This window comes from Lytechinus pictus, chromosome 18 (genome assembly GCF_037042905.1).
Source record: "Lytechinus pictus isolate F3 Inbred chromosome 18, Lp3.0, whole genome shotgun sequence".
Taxonomy (NCBI): Eukaryota; Metazoa; Echinodermata; class Echinoidea; order Temnopleuroida; family Toxopneustidae; genus Lytechinus; species Lytechinus pictus.
In genome coordinates, this window is record NC_087262.1 from 24,740,387 (window position 1) to 24,761,869 (window position 21,483).

Here is a 21,483-nt window from a genome sequence, read left to right on the forward strand (position 1 = left end):
GCTTTCATACTGCGAAAATATCTATGAACTTGGAAACATCCCTTTGAAAGTTTTCATAATTTTGACTTTACCGACAATGAAGCACGTATTTTCTTCAGAGAATATTACAACTATTATTTTTTATTCACGCTGGCAAAAAAGCTGCGTTTTTTTCTGACCAGGGTAGATCAGGGTAAATTTTCAGATTTAAAGAATGCCAAGTATTTGGGGTTTTCGTGTTGGTCAACAACAACGTTCTCATTATACTTTCTAAAACTGGTTTACTGGAAACCGGTTCAGGAAACCAGTTTGGAAGATCGCTTTGCTAGCGTTCCAATTTGATCACCCGAAAGTGGTTTTCAAAACCATTTCACGTAAAGCAGTCTTGTTGCTATGGGAACACTCTCAGTGGGGTGACATGTTTCGCGCGAAATTTGAAACCGCAGCATAGGCATTCCACATACAGTGTATGGAGAAGCATGCTCGAAATGTGCTTCCCGAAGAACGGTTGTGTCCTCACTTACGTTAAAACCAGTTTAGCGAGGCAGAGTGATCTTCAAAACTACATCGCGAGGTGGTTTTCTGAACTGGTTTGGAGGATTGCTTCCAAGACCGCATCGACCGTTCTCATGACACGTTAAACTAGTTTTAGGACGGTAGTGAGAACGGTGTTTACCACTCTGAAAGCACCTACAACTGTACTGTCAACTGGACCACGTGACAGTGCAGACACACCTGAAAACGTATGCTGAGGATATGACAGACCTATTAAACTGTGACTCTAATCAGATATGACAAGTAGTAGCTACACAGGATTCAATAGATGAATCACACTAATCCAAGACTGTACAGGTAGCAACGACCTAGACGATGAAATACATAAGGAACTACTTATAGAATCAAAACACATACCGTCATTTTATCAACCCATACACAATGGTGAGCCCAGCCTTGTCCACTATCTCACAATCCAAGGTTAACTTTATTTGACACAAAACTGTTTTTGTAGATTTCAAGAGTTTTCATGATTTCATTGATCAATGCAATTATGAAACTGAAAGTAATAAAATCTTGAAAACTGTTTTCAGAAGCTTTTATTAGTTTCCATGCTTTTGTTAATGTTGGAATAGAAGCTTGAACAAAATCATGAATTTCATGAAAATTGTTAAAGGCTACTAAAACAAGTCTCAGGAGTAAATCAAGGTGACATTGTTCAATATTCCTGAAAAATTTGTCAAGAAAGCCTTTATATGAAACACATTTATAAGAGAATTGCATCAAATCTTCCCGAAAACCATATTTTTTAAAATTGAAGTCTTTTCAGACCCCAAAATGATTGTACTGTATGAAAGCATCCATTTTGCTCATGTGAACAGGGATAATATGATACCTGGCTAGATCTTCTATGAATCATTTCCCCTTTCTGATACCAAAAGAGGATGAAAAGATTTAAATATGAGATAGTATCCTTCACTTGACAAGTACTCTTTTTAAACAGACTAGAAAGGAGTCTTCAAGTTACATGCGTATATTCTTGGGGAAAACCATACATACATTGTTAAAGGTCATCAAACACATACATGACTATGTACGAAAAATATATAACTTAAATTGTCTGTTTTTTAACGTTTATGTCTCATAATCCATAATAGTCATCATTTTCTTTCCTATGAAAAAGAAAAGAAATTGACAAAGTATTTTTATAAGGGAGGAGACTTTTTGGGGGGGGCTTCCCCTTGACCCTGTCACATAAAGCTCAGAAATTGATCACACATTGTTTTGTGTTACTGATTGAACATAACGATCATTCACACCAATAAACAAAAAATACTATACAAGTATTAAAGGGGAAGTTCACCCTGATAAGAAGGTTTTATTAAAAGTCGAAAAATTAAAGATAAATATTGGTAAAGGTTTGTCCAAAATCAAGGAATATGCAAGTTCAGAATTCTTTACTTTTTAACTAAAGATGTCATATGTAAGCAGCCACTCCATGTCACACGATATAAAATCCATATATCCTATTTTTGGCAACTCATGACAGAAAAGAACATTCTTAGAATCCAAGTGTCTGATGATATAAGTAACGCACAAGTAAAACTATTTCAAATTTCTGGGGAAAATGCATTTTTAAGGATTCTATATCATATGACATATGGGGAAGTTGCTCACATGTGAAGTCACAAAAGTCCATAAGACACCATTCTCACTACCTTCCTAAAAGTAGTTTACTGGAAACTAGTTTAACGTCTAATGAGAACGGTTGAAGCGATCTTCCAAACCGATTCATAAAACCACCTCGCGATGTAGTTTTCAAGATCACTTTGCCTCGTAAAACTAGTTTTAGCGTGAGGACACAACCGTTCTTAGGGAAGCAATCTTCGCACATTTTAGAGCGCGCTACTCCACACACTGTGTGTAGAATGCCTACGCTGCAGTTTCAAATTTCGCGCAAAACGTGCCACCCCACTGCGAGCATTCCTGTAGCAACAAGATCGCTTTACATGAAGTGATTTTGAAAACCACTTACGGGTGATCAAATGGGAACACTAGCAAAACGATCTTTCAAACTGGTTTCCTGAACCGGTTTCCGGTAAACTAGTTTTAGAAAGCGTAATGAGAACGGGGTCTAAATTCATCCTTCTTTGACAGATTTTTGCCAAATATTCACTAATATGTTTATTTAAATAATAGCTGCTTTTATTAAAACTAACTTCAAGTTTGACCAGGATAAACTTCCCCTTTAACTTGAAAGAATCTTCAAAACAAGCATTAACTTAAAACAAAACTTGATCAATGCCAATTATGTTTAAAAATTATCCATGTAGGCCTACGTGAGGTTTCAGTAGTAATTGTAATAAACAATTATGAATTTACTTTTGTATAATTTGCATGTTGACTAATAAAAACCATAAAAATCACTTTCAATAGTTTGATTAGTTTCGCAAAGAAACAATCAAAACCGATTTTAATTCTCTTATTTCAGTAAAAGTGAATAATTGAGGCAATCCAGGGATTAAATGAATTAAAATTGATACTCTATTATGCTTTTCACACTGCATTTCCTTAACCCCATACTATCTTTTTTCGATTCACACTGTCTTTCTTAACCCCATACTATTTGCTTGGCCGGGGTTAACGCCTAAACCCCGGACTATCACACAGCTCATGAATATTGATGATTTTACCGTACAGAGCGCAATTAACATGCAATTTTGACTTCTGTGATTAGCTAATGCATAGCCCCACTTTTCCTTAACCCTTGTTTCACACTGCATCTCTTAGCACCGCAATTGTGGTGCTAGCACCACAATAAGCCGGCTAACCCTGCTTTTTTGCAGGGCCGGATAGTACCATACTATTTACGTGCTAGCCCACTTTGCTAAAACGTAGTGTGTAAATGAAGTGGGCTAAGCTTAACCCCGGGAAATTGGTGGGGCTAAGACCTCCCCCCCCCCCCCCTTAGCCCCAATTTCCTGGGGTTAAGGGAACAAAAAGTGCAGTGTGAAAAGCATATTAGTTGCTTTCATACACATCCAAGCAGGAAAATACCTGGAATTTTTTAAGTGTGAAAGCAAAATACTCTAATATACATGTTAGCTTAAAAGAAAATAATTGCAAAATTGAGAATCTAGAATAGATACCTTCCAAAATTACAAAAAACATCAGTTATAAGGAATATTCGCATCATGAAAGTTTATGCGTTGGTTGATGATAATGTAAATTAAGACTTTTAATCTCACACCAGAAAAACCTCTTAATTTTGAGGTAATTCTCTGAGAGGTTTCTTGAGATCAGATCAAAGGTTTAAATTTATATTGAAAATATTGGCAATTAAGAAATGTTTTATCCCATCAGGAAGGCAAGTGAAACAGATAGCCCTATTCTTATCCATAGAAATGCTAACTTGTTGCTATAGGAGCGCCTTGAGCACCTAACAAGGTGGATATGTGCGCAATATAAATACCCTATATTATTATTATTATTATTGCTTATTTATGTGTTTATGCTTCCATTGCAGAGACAGAATGGGCGTTTTTAAACGTCATTTCAGAACGTCGATTGCAAACATGGTTCTGGGTGTGCTGTTAATGCTTCATTTTTAAGAGACAAAATTGCGATTTGCAGCTGGCATCGCATCGTAATTTTCCTTGAGCAGGAAAGCGGGGTCAAATTGGGTGCACCATTTTTTGAAAGTTTTTTTTTCCAAGTGTTGTTATGGTCGACTTTTATTTAAACTTTGAACAATTTCCGATATTTTAGTAATTGCATGGAGCTACTTGACATAGCCATAGAATTTTCACCATGGTGAGGATAATAATAAGACAAAATAAAGAATTTAAAGTATAGTAGTATACGTAAGAAAATAATAAGATCTATTTGTTCATGCTACTGGGGCTTCTGGCTCAGCGATGTCTCTTCACCATAACTCATGTTCCGGGTTTTTTGTAAATCCCTCAACAAACATCATGATGACAAATTAGATGAGTAGTAATAGTGATAGTACTTTAACTTAATAATCACACATGCAAATGTACATTGGACATTATTAGAACTAAGAAGATGAGAGGTAATTCTGTGGAGGTAAGTCCCTGTTAGAACCATGCGACTGTATTTGCCAACAGATTTTCATCTCACCGGAAGCATGTACCAAATGACGTCATTTAAAGGAAACCAAAAGCCAAGAAGAGAAGCAATCTTATTGAAAAGAGTAAAATGAAAGGAACAATTTTAAAAAAATTTCATCAAAATCGGTTATGAAATAAGCATGTTATGGAAAACTTCTTGTTGTACTTTCTATGGGGATCCTCAAATTGGCAAACATGCTTCAAAATGGCTGATTTTGTGGACAACTCTCAATTTGTTTTGTACCCAAATATTCAGATTTTCCCCTTTATTTTACATATTTCACATTATCTCCTCCTGATCTTAATATATGTGGTGTGAATTATATTTTCTCATGACATATGTTGTGCTCAGAAGGAGGCAAGATGCAATTTGAAAGATAATGAGGAAAATCTGAAAAATTGTGTACAAAACAAATGGAGAGTTGTCCACAAAATCAGCCATTTTGAAGCACATTTGCAAATTTGAGGATCCCCATAGAAAGTACAAAAAGAGTTTACTAACTCCCATAACTTGCTTATTTCATAACTGATCCTGATGAAACTTTTTTTAAATTGTTCCTCTCATTTTACTCTTTCCAATAAATTGCTTCTCTTCTTGGGTTTTGGTTTCCTTTAAACACGTTTACAATCGACGTTCTGTTTATACTTCCCAAAAAACCCTGATTCTGTTCAAAACAAAGTTTTGAAACATACATGTACCTTTTTGTAAGTTTACGATCGGCGTTCTGAAACGTTGTTTAAATGAAAGCATGGATGCAACCATGTTTTGGACTAATCACGTATGAAAACGCTGATTCTGGCCTGAAAAGTGCAAGTATAAACATGCCCTAACTTTATCTGTAACACATTTTACAAAGAGTTTACCAGTGTTGAAATTTACTTTTTATTTTTAGGGAGCTATTTTGAAAAAAAATTTGAGAGCCATTTTTCATTTTACCAGAGCCATTTTCAGTTTTTAAGAGCCATTCTTTTTTTCATGATTCAATGCATGGTTTATCATCAGTTTGTCCTGCTTGTTAACAAATTCATTTAATGTTTAACATTGTTTATTTAATTGACATTTATTTTTTCTTCATTGTTATTAATTGATAAATGATTATTTAATTTATTTTTGTTTTTTATTGTTTGCATCCCATGTATTAAATCAACTGGATGTTCTTTTACATCTTTTTTAGGATGAAGTTTATCAAATTTGAACAGAATTTGTACTCAGAGAATTCATTTTCATAATTTTTAATTTCTTATTTGATAAAAACTCACTTGAAAATTATTTCATAAAATATTGAATGCATCGCAGCCTGACAGTGACAGCTAACATCAACATGTCAACTTATTTCACAAGTTAAGCTACGCCTACGCCAGCGCAGCTACCAGCACAGCCCACAGTCAGTCATCACTAGTCAACACACGTCAGTCAACACAGGCAGGTATGAAACTGCATTAGCGCCATTACACAAATATACTCGGGCACTGACTGTTACTCAACAAAAATCAGGGCTGAAAATCCTAATTTTGCCCTTCAAATTGCAGGATCCGCACCATATTTCCACAGCACCCGGTGGCTTAGTTCAGATTTAAGAAGTGGGGTCGCCCAAAAGTATGCTAAAATTGAAAAATACGTGATTTTGTTCCGAGTTCACAAAATTTATTTTCTGGCAAATTTAGGATGGTATCTTCAAAAACAATAAAAAAGCAAAATTTTCATTATCAAAGTTACGGCAAGACAGGTGCCGCGCAGCGGTTTGAAAAATAGTACCCAGGGATATCGGAATTTCAGTGAACTGGATACGCATTTTCTGAAGCGCCGCACCCATGATTCTTAAAAGTCCACTCAGTTACACGTCAGAAAGCGACAATGCATGGAAGAAAAAACTGCAGCTGCGCTGGCCTGGCTGTCTGGCTACTATGCAGGTGTGGATCGGAGCGGACGGGAGCGATTTTCATGTTGGGAGTCGCTCCATACTTGGCAGTTTTAGGCAGTTGCGAGAGCGATTCAAAAGCACACAAGAATATCTCCCGTCTATTTCCAAAGCTGGAGATTACCATGGAAACTTTGCCAATGTTATGGTCACTACATTTACATGTACCATGGTAACAGGGATCGGCAGCCATTCAAAATCAAGGTTTACATGGTAGTTGCCATAATGGCAAAGTGATCACAGTTGAACGTCTTCATAATTCGGGTCCCAGATTGGGCAGGAATGAATGGGCAGAATGGATTCATCTCATAAAAAAATTCTGGGTAATTTTTCCTGATTCAGCTGGTGTGAATTCATCTTCCCATCAAAATCAAAAGAATTATTTGAATAGAATGTCTGGTTCCTCAGTCAGTGATCTGCACATCCTGGTTATATGTTCAGATATAACCACAATAAATTTACGCTTCTTACTATTAAAGGTTACTGCATTTTAGCAAATGACACAGCAATATCATTCAAAACTGCTAAATATCACAAAGAAAACCATGCAGTAAATGATGTCATAAGTATAATAGAATATCATGATAATTTTCTTTTTACGGGCTAAAGTCAAGCAATCTAAGCCTACCACGTACTGCACATGATATAGTGAACACATACAAATTACATGTAATATCTTAATAAATCAAACTTATTTTGCATGAATACATAGTACATGTACTCATTGTTGAAGTAATCAGTAATTGGCGTAATTTTTAAATTTGAAAAGAAATAAGTTTTGGTACATAAAAATATAATAAAATTTGTAACCTATAAGCTTTTCATTCCTTTTACTTGTTGGTTTGGAGGTTTTCATTAATGAATAGAAAGCTACAATAATATTTCCCCTTAACCTGGATTGCTTTCAAATTACACGCTCATAAAATAAGTTCTAAGGCATGTCTTTGATTGATTTTATGTCATTTTACAAAAATATTTTATTTCCTTTTCCATTCCACTTTGATTTCCTTCCTCCACTTCATATAGTAATCTCTGCAATTTGTAGCATAGACAGTTATCATTATCATCGAAAACCGTCATAATAATCATTATAATTAATTGATTACTATCATTATAACTATTTATGTCTTTAGTGAAAGTGAAATAATTATTATCATTATTTCATATTATCGATGCATTAAACTAGAAAAATGTTTTATCGTAAATTAAAACAGCATGTTAATAAATCTAAATCAATTCAATTTCTTCCATTATTCATGTTTGAATTATTTCAGTGCCAAGAATACATCAAAATCCTATTAATCATTAATTTATAGATATGATATTTATGTGTACGATCTTAACAAATTCAATTAATCAAAATCAAATAAAACTTTTTTAAAAGATCATGCATAATATCAAACTTAAATCATATGGCAGACACTGCCTTTCTTAATTTTATATATATATATATTTGTTTAATATCCTACCTTTTTCCTGCTCTGTAATCCCAGAAAATGTTTTGAATTTAAACAAAAAAGAAAAAGAGTTCTTTGCATATAAGCTACATGCAAATTATCATACTTTCATTTCATAATCAAGTACTTAATATATTTTGATAAAATTGACATGCAATTTTCTAATATCAAGGAAATGTGACTATCATCACCCAAAAGATCAATCATCGTTGCAGATGTTGACAAGCAAAACATGAATAGTCACATCTAAATTTGATTAGAACATACCACACTTATATTTTCTGAGTTATAGAATAACAAAACAGTTCTATGCATGTCATCATTGTAATACACAGTGAGCTGATGATGCCACGGTCCATTTTATATCACTTTTTGGCTAATATTACAAAATCCCAAATTATCTCATTATTCAATTTTCTTTATACCTTTAAACAAATAAGTCACAGCAATATTTACATATATCTCCACATTAAATGAGTTGATCCTATTTTTATATTCTTCGAGCAGAAATTGTGAATAATAATGTAATAACAAAGTACGAAGATGACAGCAACCATTCAATAATGCTTATGCAACATTCATATAGCGCTAAATACAAATGCTTCTAAGCACTGCATTCGATAACCCCGGCTTTAGCATGGCTACCCTAATCAACGCGCGAGCATTCAAGGAATTTTTCATACCGGGTACCCATTTACAACATCTGGGTGGAGAGTGGCACATGACGATAAACGCCTAGCCAAAGGGCATGAGAGCTGCGGTGGGATTTGAACCCCAGACCTTGAGGTTAAAAAATTCAGAGACTTAACCACTGAGCCACAATATCTCTACATGGAATGTTCAAGACCGTATGCTAAGAAGTGCTTCACCAAAATAATGTAAAACCTGGAAATACCATATAGCTTCCTTACTGACATCCGACTAAAACAATTAACTTTGACATCGTTCTCATTATACTTTCTAAAACTAGTTTACTGGAAACCGGTTCAGGAATCCAGTTGGGAAGATCGCTTTGGTAGCGTTCCCATTTGATCAGCCTTAAAGTGGTTTTCAATCCCACTTCACGTAAAGTGGTCTTGTTGCTATGGGAACACTCTCAGTGGGGGTGACATGTTCGCGCAAAATTTGAAACCGCAGCGTAGGCATTCTACACATTGTGTGTGGAGTAGCCCGCTCAAAATGTGCGAAGATCGCTTCCCGAAGAACGGTTGTGTCCTCACTTGCGCTAAAATCAGTTTAACGAGGCAAAGCGATCTTGAAAACTACATTGCAAGGTGCTTTTCTGAACCGGTTTGGAAGAGCGCTTCCAAGACCGCTTTGACCCTTCTCATTACACGTTAAATTAGTTTCCACTAAACTCATTTCAGGACAGTAGTGAAAACGGTGTCTTAAAAAGTTAAAGTGATTCACATATCATAGAGTCGTGCACATGCATGCAACATTAAACTTTCAAGGAAAGTATAATGTTGAGATTGAGGGTCTATTCAAGGCCTTTGCAATTTTTTATATGTATTTAATATTCTCTTTGTATGTTTTTTTTTGGGGGGGTTGGAGTAGTGATTGAAACAATGAGGAAAAAATAAAAATACTGAACACTTAAAGGGGTATATCACCCTGACAAAAAGTTTAATTGTAAAAAAAATAGTGGGAAAAAATAAAAAAAATATTGGTAAATTGAGGAAAATCTATCAAAGAATTTAAAAGTTTTAAGAATTTTAATTATTTGATTTGTGACGTCATACGCGAGCCGCTTTCCTACATATCGTATGGTAAAAAATCGATGAAATGTCATTTTCTCAGAAAATAGAAAATGGTTTTTATTTGAATGTACCTTCAGTATATCAATACACAAATGAGTTCGCATCTGATCCTACAAAGTGAATAAAAAATAAGTCATCTTGAACCATTAAAAAATATATTACATGAAAAATATATTACATAACATATGGTGTAGCTGCTCGTTTATGACGTCACAAATAAAAAACATGAAATTACATGTAATCTTTAATGGATTTGCCTCAAACCTTCACCATTATTTTACACTATTTTTTCAGCTATTTTTACAACATAGTTTTCATCAAGGTGAGCTTTCCCTTTAATATTTGTATAGTATGTGCATTATACACCTACATGTGAGTTAATGAGTTAAAACACCTGATCACAAGTACATGTATGTACAGGCTGTAAAAAAAAAAAAATTACTGAACCACATGTTCATTTTGTGCGAACTGTAATTATTATGAGATTTTAATGGCATATTTTGGAAGGACACCCAATTAACAGGTTCAATAATTAACCTCTTGGGCTGGTGAGGCTGTGGGTATTATCATTGCTTTGTGACGCGTATAGTGGAAGATGCCACAAAGCACGCAATCTAATATCGCCTGATCAATATACATAATTTGCAATCACTACACAAATTCAATAGGGAGGCAAGCCTACATGTATTCATAACATGTAGTCTCTACATCTTTCTCTCTCTCTCTCTCTCTCTCTTTCTATCGTTATTCCTTTCCTCATCCACCTTTTCCTCCTCTTGCAAAAAATTATATGATAAAATAAGTTTTTTTTCATATACATGTAGGTCGTACGTGTATCTCCTACATGTATCTATCAAATTTTGACCCAATCCACCCCCCCCCCCCACAAAAAAAAAGCATTCTCTATTCTAAAGCAAAGTCTAGCCTCACCACTCTTTTTAATGCAAGTCATATCTAAAAATAGGGAATGGTATGAATGAAAAGTAGACATGTCCATGAACATTACTTTAAATCAATATTTGAAGTGGCATATTAGTATAATGCATTTAAATGGCAGAAATTAGATTTCAAAGGTGCTATGCAGTCATAAGCGGGTTTGTGTAAACTACTCTTTCTCTATCTCATTCTCTCTCTTTTTCTCTCTCATTTGTCTCTCCCTATCCTATTTTTTTAAATCTTTTTCTCTCTCTTCTACATGTGTATTACTTATCACTATTTTCGATCTTTCTTTTTCTCTCTCTCTTTCTCATTCTGCCTCTTTCTCTTTATCTTTCTTTGTCTTATACTCTCTTCCTCTCTCTTTCTATCTCCTCACCCCATTTCTCCACTTCTTTTTCTCTATCTCCATTTCATCCTCTCTCCCTCTCTTTCTCCCCCGCCATGTATCCTCCAATTCAGCAACATAAATTCTGTGGCAATGGACTGGGAGTATGCACTCCATACATGTATAACTCACAGCGCTGATGAATAAATGATATGGTTATGATGCATGACTAGTCGACCATGCAAATTAGAAATAGGCAAACAGGACTTTACTCACACATTAACATGGTACCGTATTCACTTTGTACATGTACACCAATTTCAGCCATGTTTTTTTCTTCAGTGTATATGTAATTCACATGCTTTATACATTGTTTTTTTTAGGATGGGATATGATACTTTGAGCCTATTACATATGTACACTAAAGGTGTGTTCAATACTGATTTTCAAATTTAAACAGCAACATGAAACATGATTGAAAACTCAAAATACAAAACACCGAACATAAACACGATCAGCGGTGCACTGCTCAGTGTCGAAAATTTAAAGCAGTTAATATGTTGATTGTTTTTTAATTTTCCCCCTTTCGTTAGCGCAGCTTTAGTGCTCAGTTTGACCCATCACAAGAAAGGTCAGTTCTGGCACCCGTTTGTGTAGGCTTCCACTGCGGGAGCAAATTTAAAGACGTTTCAAAACTCAATTGTGTTCAATGTCTCATTCGTGATGCACAAGGTTGTAAAATTTGAGCTGATCACGTTTACAAACGCATCTTTTTCGTCGTTTAAATATTCCTCGTAATCATGATTTGAAAGACGTTTACTTTTACGACAGGGAATGGAGGACATTGAACACATCCTTTGTTTCTCATTATATCAGCATTTTGTAATCACATTTTCAATCCCGTTTCATGTTGCTGTTTAAATTTGGAAACTGACATTGAACACACCCTAAGTGATTAATGTATAAGTATTGTGTAGACTGATGATGAAACGAGGGATACTAATACTAATAATAATCATAATAATAATAATAAAATAATAATGATTTTAATAATAATACGGGATAAATAATGAGTGTTAAACATAGCAACACTGTGAATCAATAAGTTTTCAAGCTTGCCTGATATGGTAGCAATGTGTGGTATCAAACACAACTCTTGTTTCTTGATTAATATGAAATGTATAAACAAGCAAATTTAAATCCCTAATCAGAAAAAAAAATATTTCTTTTTTCAGCAATTTCCAATCAATTTTGCACTTCACAAACACCATTGCTTGAGCCTTATGCAAACTTTATATTAGTAATCGCCAATCAAATCAAACAATTGAATGGTGATAGTGGTGATTTTTTACCTGAATTGCTAAGAAAGCATGAATGCTTGTAAGCAAGCAACCAGAGGACCAACGACTTACGGTCCTCTTTGAGGGACCTGGTAATGAGGATTAATGCTTTACCAAAGGACACTAGCGCACCAAGTGGGAATCGAACCTGGGTCACCAGAATCTGAAACCCCCGCTCTACCAACTGAGCTATTGCGCCTCCATTATTAATAAAACATTATAGTCTTTGTACTCTTTACAGCATCATTGCCTTCATGTATGACCTAGAAAGCCACAAAAATGTAACCCCCAATATAAAAATAATAAAATATGATAAGCAATGCCATTAGATTTTCACTAATTTTGTAGGTCCAAAATCACTCAAAATTTCTGTTAACTTATATACTGCCATAGCAATACAGATGCAAACACAAAAATTGTGAAAATATTTTGTGAACAAGCTGAAAGACAGCAAATATGATATCTATAATCTATTCATTTTCACAGTACTGTAAATATGATCTAGTAAGTAAATAGAGGAAAAATTGTGATATTTGTTTTAGTAAAGCTTTTTCAACTTCTGTTTGCTTTATGACATCATATATAAAATGGGAAGTCCCATCTTGGGGCCCCAGCAACACACAAAGCGATTGACCAGAAAGTTTGATTTTTATGTTGGTTGCATATATGACAAGGCCGTATGCATAAATGTATTTCTAGGGGGGCGGGCACGGAAAAATTTTTGAATGCAAGGGAGTGAAGTGACCGACCTTGTCATTGGAGAACTTATGCACTTTCACAAATTAGACGGAAGGATTTTGTGGAAACTTTTAGTGAATTTTGTGAAAATTTTCAGACAAAAATGTAAGGTTTTTACCATTTCTGGAAGGCAACTGGTAACCCCCCCCCCCCTCCCCATTGTGTATGGCCATAGATACACAATGTAATCAAGTGTAATAATCAGTCCTAAAAACAAATGCTAAGGTTTGTGTTATGGGCCCTGACTTGACTCTACAGGAACAGGGTAATTGCACAAAGCCTACAGAATTAGAGAATTCTACAGTCGACATGTCATTATTATTTTCCTATCCTGATGTACATGTACATCAGGACAGGAAAATAGGTTTTCTTTTTTATGGCTATTTCTTTTGACATTGGGGCAATTGCAGAATTTTGGGGGTTATCAATTTCATTTCAAGAATTTCATTTCAAGGGCTATTTGGGGGGGGAACAAGCAGTTAAGCTGTAAAAACATTTCTCATTATTGTGCTCCCAGTAAAAATTAATTTCATAAACTAGCTTCCTTGAATATTGTTTTCAATTCGATTTTTGGAAATTTAGGGGTGACTTGGACCGAGTGCAAAATTGCCCAACACCCCTCATGTATTTCTTAAACTGCACTTATCAATAGGGTTTACTTTTGAAGGCAAATTGGGTATTTCAAAATAAACATGGTACTTTCGATTGAAAAGTACATGTAATTTTGGAATGTTTTCTTTTACAATTTTAGTAAGCCTAGACATACTATTTGCGGATCATGCTATGGAAATGTCGACTCATTTGCATTAGGTAAGATGGAATTGCATTAATAAAACTTTCTTCATGACAGATACAAACAAATTAATACTAGTTTGGTGTTGCTATGCCATAAAGACCTTTGACAAGCTTCTGAGTTGGTATGAACAACCCTTCATTTGAAAAGAATTCATATACATGTAGTTTGAATATGTTGGTAGAAAATTTATTAATGGGTGGCAAATAGAAATCAATATAAATATTTCATGTAAATAATTAATACATTCATTCAGATCATTAATTGATATTGCATTTATGGATAGGGTTTGTCACATTTTGACCTAATTGCAATGTAAAATCACCATTTTGTATATGGTCAGGGTTCCATATTGATATTAATGCAAAACGGAGGCTACCAAGTAAAGGAACAAGATACCTTGTTTTTAACTTAACATATTTCAAAAAAAAATTATGTTTGTGCACTTTAATGTATTGTTGTCTATTTTCATGTACTTGTATATGTGCACTATATACTACATGTAACCATGCTTCAAACTTCACAATTCAAAATGCTTATATCATAGAAATTAATTTACATGCACTCATAGATGCAGGAAAATTATAACAATATGGGTCTGGTCAGTGAAAAACCAACAAAATCTAATTTAGATTGCAAATAATTTATTAATATTTGACCTGATGATCAATCAATTTACGAACTGCTAACCAAACAACAATAGACAAATTTCACAATGAATTATCAAATTCAAGGCATAAGGCTATTCGAGGTGCCAGAATATGAATGACCTCGGTCACCTGTTAATAATACAAATACCTCTTAAAAGGATAAATGGACTGATAGCTTGTGCTCTTATTAATTTGAATTCAGAGACATCATAGATAACAATAATTTTCACAAGATGACATTTGCATCCCTGTATAGTGTATACTACCAAAATTGACTCATTTTAGTGGGTGAGTATAATCATTTAGATCGGGCTACTACAAAAAGATAGCCTATTAGATTAGGGATTCACTAGATTGCCTAACATATCAGTACACTGTCTTAAAAAGAGTTGCAATAGATTCTATTCAAACTCATATTGAGATTGATCTCAATTTATTCCCATCCCTTAGAAATATACACAAGTTGTGATCAATCTTAATTTGGGTTGTGATAGTGGTGTTAATCACGATGATGCCCCAAATAGTAAAACTGATGGTGACGGTGAAGATGATGGTGATGACGACAATGGTGATGATGATGATGGTGATGGAGAATGATGATGAAGATGATGATGACAATGATCATGATGATGGAGGTGGTGGTGAAGGTGGTGGTGGTGATGATGAGGGTGGTTATGGTGGTGGTGATGATGTTGTTGATGATGATGATGGTGATGGTGGTGGTGGTGATGATAAAATGATTAAAGGAGGAGGAGCATGATGGTGAGGAGATGATGATGAAGAAGATGATTGTTGACAATGATAATGATGATGATGAAGGTGGTGGTGGTGATGGTGATGATAGTGGTAGTGGTGGTGGTGATGATGGTGGTGGTGATGATGTTGGTGATGATGGTGGTGGTGATGATGTTGGTGATGATGATGGTGATGATGACGATGGTGATGGTGGTGGTGATGGTGGTGATGATGGTGGTGGTGAAAACTGGTGATGATGATAATGGTAGTGGTGGTGATAATGGTGTTGATGGAGATGATAAAAGTGGTGGCAATAATGATGATAGTGGTGGTGGTGGTAATGGTGGGTGTAGTGGTGGTGATGATTATGCTGATGAGGATGACGATGAAGATGACGATTATGTTGGTAGTGAAGGTAGCACTAAGCTCTGCACCATGGCATACTGTAGCAGTGGCAACCCAATCTCAATAACTAATCAACCCAAAATATATTTGAGCAGTTTGATCATAATTACATGCTGTACACAGTACACCAAAGGTAAAACAAAATTATACCATAAACCTCATGTCTCCTCCCCCCTTTAGTTTTTTAAGCTATGATGTGAACATGATCAAGATCAATCTAGGATAAACATTTAATTCTTCTTCCATTGCGTACAGTCCTCTTTATAGAGTATAGCCGTACTCGGTTATACCAGTTTATATTATATCTCAGAAAAAATGTGTATATTTTCTGAGTTTTCTTGCCTTAGTACACCTGTACATTAATTATTTGTGGCAATGAATGTGTCCGGACATGTTAAGCCTTAGGGCTTGATATTGACAAGTGGTGTGTGCACTAATACATTACATTTAACTTGTATTACTTTAAATGCTACTACATATGTCTTCTGCTTATTTTTTATTCTAAAATTAAATTCATTAGTACTGTGTAATACATTGCCTTATGTTTTTGACGATCTTTCATCTTTTTTTTATGTTTTTGTTTTTATATAATCACAGAGCCCTGAGGAAGACCAGCTTTTAATGTTAATATTTTGCATATTCATATCATGTATCTTGCCATCTCATAACATATTCTCGTATTTTTACTTTGTATTTTTTTTTTTTTCTGTAATCTCATAATGTCCTGTTTTACTATGTTTTTCGTATATTGTATGTTATTTATGCTGATCAGGTCACTCTGTATAAATATTCGAGAATAAATAAATAACATCATTAATCTGTTTCTCATCTCACTGTACCATAGTCAAGTGGAGGAAATGGATATTAATGCATGCAGACTGTCCACTTTAATCGTTCATAATATCCTATTCCTCAAAATGAAAAAGACATACACTTTGGATTTTAAAGGGATATTTTATATTAAGAATAGAAACATGGAAGGGATAGATATTTACCTCTCGTGGATAGCTTTTTTGTGTTGATGATTTTTGCAGCGAATTCCATATAATCGCTATTTTTCTTCACACACCTCCGTACAACGCTGAAAGCTCCCCTGTAAATAATACACACACACAAAAATTAAGAGACATGAAACATATGAATGGTGCAGGGCAAACACATCAAAAATAATCTCGTCGTTTGCCGACAAAGGGCTGGATTTATCCACCTAAATTACTCCACTGGTAAGATGAGAATATATAGAATGGTATTTCCGATTGAATACTCACTTTCCAAGTTCATCTTTCAATTCATATTCGTCACTAAACCGCGTTGAAGAGCATCCCCGAGCCGCCATGTTGATACGAGTTCAGCGCAAAGCAAATGATTGACGTATACAAGCGACCCGGGTAGGCGGGGCTGATTGTGTGTATCTACATGCATGTCACAGTGAACAGTTTCGTACCAGAGATTCGGCCAGGGGTGGGACAGAGGATATACCTATTTTTTTGTTTCCTATCAGTATTTTTTTTTCCTTTTTTCATTCAAATTTATGCAAGAATTGAATGGGAGATCTAGATCCTTATAATTTGACCCGGGTCAATTTTAGCTACGCTCTTTGATCTTGCATAATTATGGAGGAACATTGGCTTAGCGTTGAAAACGATGATGGGATTCCCATTACAGGTTGCAGGTACCTGTAATTATGTGGAAGGTAGAATAGTATGATTATAAACCGTGTTTAGGGGGGATATCACTACTATTACATCTTAATATATCATTATAAGCCTAGTATAAGATGCCTAATATGTTGTTAGTATATTGCCTGACGCATGAATGGTATACAGGCCAAAAGTATTCCAATTATTAATTCGTTTCTTCATAACAGAGAGGGGGATATGGCCCCGGATATGGAGGCGGTCATACTTAAAAAAAAAAAACTATTTAATGATCACCTTGGTTTGTAGCTGTTAGTTTAATCATACTTTAATATGTTCGGTGAAGTATTACGAGGACACATAATTTCTTACTAGAAAATTAGTTGTTGCTTTTTTTTATGTAGGCCTTCATAATTATGACTGGACATAATCCATTTAACTTAACTTAACAATTGACTTAACCATAAACTGTTAACATAATGGTAATTCTAATAATTCTACATGTTCAGGGAGTAATAAAATTTTGTTTTACATGACAATGAGGATAAAATTATAATTTTTCATGTTTCATATAATAAAATACAAAAGAAATAGTGAGTGGGTGACGTCATCAATCTGCCAATACCGACCAGGATGTGTATCTAACTGTTTTTGTGAAATTAAGCGCGAAAATTTTAAATGTCGTGACTTTTTTTACATCCGATTTTGATGAAATTTTCAGTGTATTGCATGCTTGTTGGATTTGTCTCCTCTTATTCGAATAAACTTTTTGGTGGGGTGGACTTGTCCTTTAAGAGCGACTTTAAGAACGACTGGTGATCCTTTCTTGTGGAAAATGATATTCACAATTAAATGTTAATTGGTGAATATTTTAGCGCGTAAGAAAGGTTCACCAGTCGTTCTTAAAGTAGCTCTTAACTTACGAATAGCTTTATGAAACCCCCACCTGGTGATAAGAAGATACGAACATTCAACCCAGAAGCGGTGCAAAGATTGTGTTGAGAGGGGGTGGGGGAGCAATCTAAAGGTGACATCACTTTTCTAATTAATTACATACGTCTGTATTAACGATACTATTATTTCATCTTTCCTACATTCTTGTTCCTCTATACTTCTTAAAATAATAATGATGATGATGGTGATGATGATGATGATGATGATGATGGTGATGATGATGATGATGATGGTGATGATGATGATGATGGTGATGATGAGGATAAGGATGATGATGGTAGTGGTGGTGATAAGAAGGAGAATAAAAAGAAGAGGAAGAAGGAGGAGTAGGAGGAGAACGCATTAACAAGGGTAGCCACTTCAGATCTGAATATTTTTTTGTTAATAATAATGCTTTTTCTAATGCTTTTTTTTCCTGCTAATATCATAGGGATGGTAGCCATCTTGCCCCCCCCCCCCTAATCATGCAGTTTCTGACGGAATGACGTGCAATATAGTGCCTGAATCTTGATCTTAACATCATTTGCCAAATATAATCAAAACTATCGTCGACATATTGTAATAACCTTTTTTTACATCGAAACTTACTCCGGAACTTATACTCCAGATTAATTGATTGTAACATCGTCAACTCCCAATGGTGAAAGATTGTCTAATAGTATTCGAATGAGATTTTTGTCTTACATTTGCATTTGGAATTAGCATTCACTTAATTTAAACGCGATTGAGCGTTGTCCTTTATTTTAAGTACCTGAAAACGCTAGTTCGACATGTTCGAGGGGAAGTAAAGTAGAAGACATAGTTTTGCCGACCTTGGCCTCGGCCTGAGTCGCGTGTAAAGAGCCTATAAGGTTTCTCCAGCGGCCTATGACTCGAGAGTACCGGCCTCGACGACATCCCTGCTAGTAAGATAGAAAAGGGCGTATCGATAAGAATTTGGATGGGAGCTCCTCCTCTGTCCCCTAGAAAAAAAATAGAAAGCGAAAAGAAAATTTTGGATTATATTCCTGAACATTAAACTTCTTTCTTTCTTGTTTTTTTTTTTTTTTTTTGGGGGGGGGATTATTTGATCAGATACGCCCTTTTCTCTGTTAAATCATAACAAACTGAAACATTTCAACATCAAACATATTATTACGAGGATATTTATTGTCGTTTTCCAAAATACTGATTTGGAGCACGCTACCTCCATTTGTTGAAGTAATTTTTCAGAAATCGTACACCATATCCTTTAATTTTTTTTAGTCATCCGCCACTCATTAAAGAAAGTAATTGGAGTCATTAGCGCTATATGGAATTCCCTATTGATATCTATATTTTGTATAAGGGTATTGGATATCAGATAATAAGTTTGAGCGATCATGCTGATGCACTCCCCTTATATTCAGTGAGAAATTTCATAGAATGTTGTTTTATCAATACAACTTTATCTGGTTCAATATACCTCTAATTTTAACTGATGTTTCACCTGTCTCCGTTAACAAATTCTCGGACATTGATTCAAATGTCTATCTTTTTTTCTCCTTCCCATCCATGCCTTAATTCCCATTGCCCTCTCTAAACTAAAATTTAATGCCTTCATTGTATTTTGGAACTTATATTGTCATTGACATACCTGGCCTGCATCTGAATATTATGAGATAAGTTGTAGCCATATAAAGCACTTTTTTATTGAGCATAAGTAAAGTTTTTTCTTAAGTAATATTCACAATCTTAACAAAAAATACAGTTGGCCTTGACAAGTTTCTAGTGGAGTTGATAAAATAATGACCCGTTAATCAAACAACACGGAAATTTTTACAATGAGCCAAAAATTTAGAGGGTCTATTTTTTTCGTCTAAATTTTATTTTTGGGCCTTAACTTAAGAATCACATTTCCATCTGTTTGGTGCGCAATTTTAAATCTCTGTTCATACGAAGATAAAAAAAAGGACAAGGAGTAGAATAACTGGAAAAACAAGATCAGATTTAAAAAAAAGATATTCCATGCAAGCTAGGGTTCATTGGATAAAGTGATTGACATCCTTTCCTTTGTTGTTTTCGGGGTCACCCCCCCCCCCCCAAAAAAAAAAAAAAAAAAAAAAAAACCCTCATTAATACACAGGTAACGCAAATATTGTGAGACTGAACAATTTTTGGGGGTGTCAATGCTCAACTCATGTTTGACGGTATAGCGTCCTCTTTCGTCTTGTACAAACATGATTTTTGTGGATGATCAATGATCTGCAACAGATCAATGATGAATGGAATGCAGATAACTGAAGGTAAATGGAAAAAAAATGCATAGAAAAAAAAAAACAGTTAAAGTGCCTCAACAAACAGATATACTGTAATTGCTTTGATATCGAAATGAAAAGTAGCAAATTCGTTTATCAAAGTAACGGAGCATTCGGAAATGGGAAAATCAGGTACTAATATCTCTTTTGCGTATCGTGACCTATACAAGTCTTTTGTAGCATCAAGATACGTTTGATATCAGGCTTACAATATTTTCTTTTCACTGTTTGTTTTGTTTATATTTGTTCTGCTTTTCAAGAGCATATACCTGATTTACTAAATGGTAATGAAATGGTACTTAGTTTTTAAATCAGCTTGTATACTTTGACAATTCATCGTGAGAGGGCCTCGTCAGAATCTGGTGTAGAGCTACATTAAATATCATAAAACGATATGTCGCCAAATTTCGAACGATTGGTGTGATTAACTTATTTATTTATTTTATTTTTATTTTTATTTTTATTTTTTTGGGGGGAGGGGGTTGGAGGACCCAAGCTTCAGAAATTGATCAGGAGCAAGTTTTCATACCCCTTTACTTCCTGAGGGGTCTCCAAGGTGCATCATTTTCCTAATGCGAACGTTTTGTTTCTTCTTCTGTCAATGCTCTTTATCTTTAAACACCAAGTTAAGAAGCAGCTTCAATAGTTTAAAAAAGTAACGTGATCATTATCATTTTTATCATCATCGTCATCATCATCATCATTTGGCATCATCAGCATCATCACCATTTCATCATTATCATCATCATCATCATTTCATCATTATCATCATCATCACCATTTCATCATCATCATTATCAGCATCACCATTTCATCATCATCATCATTATCATCATCATCACCCTTTCATCAACTACGTCATCGTCACCATCATCATTACCATTATCATCATACAACCACTATTATCATCATCCTTACAATTGTGTCATTGTATCATAACCAATGTCA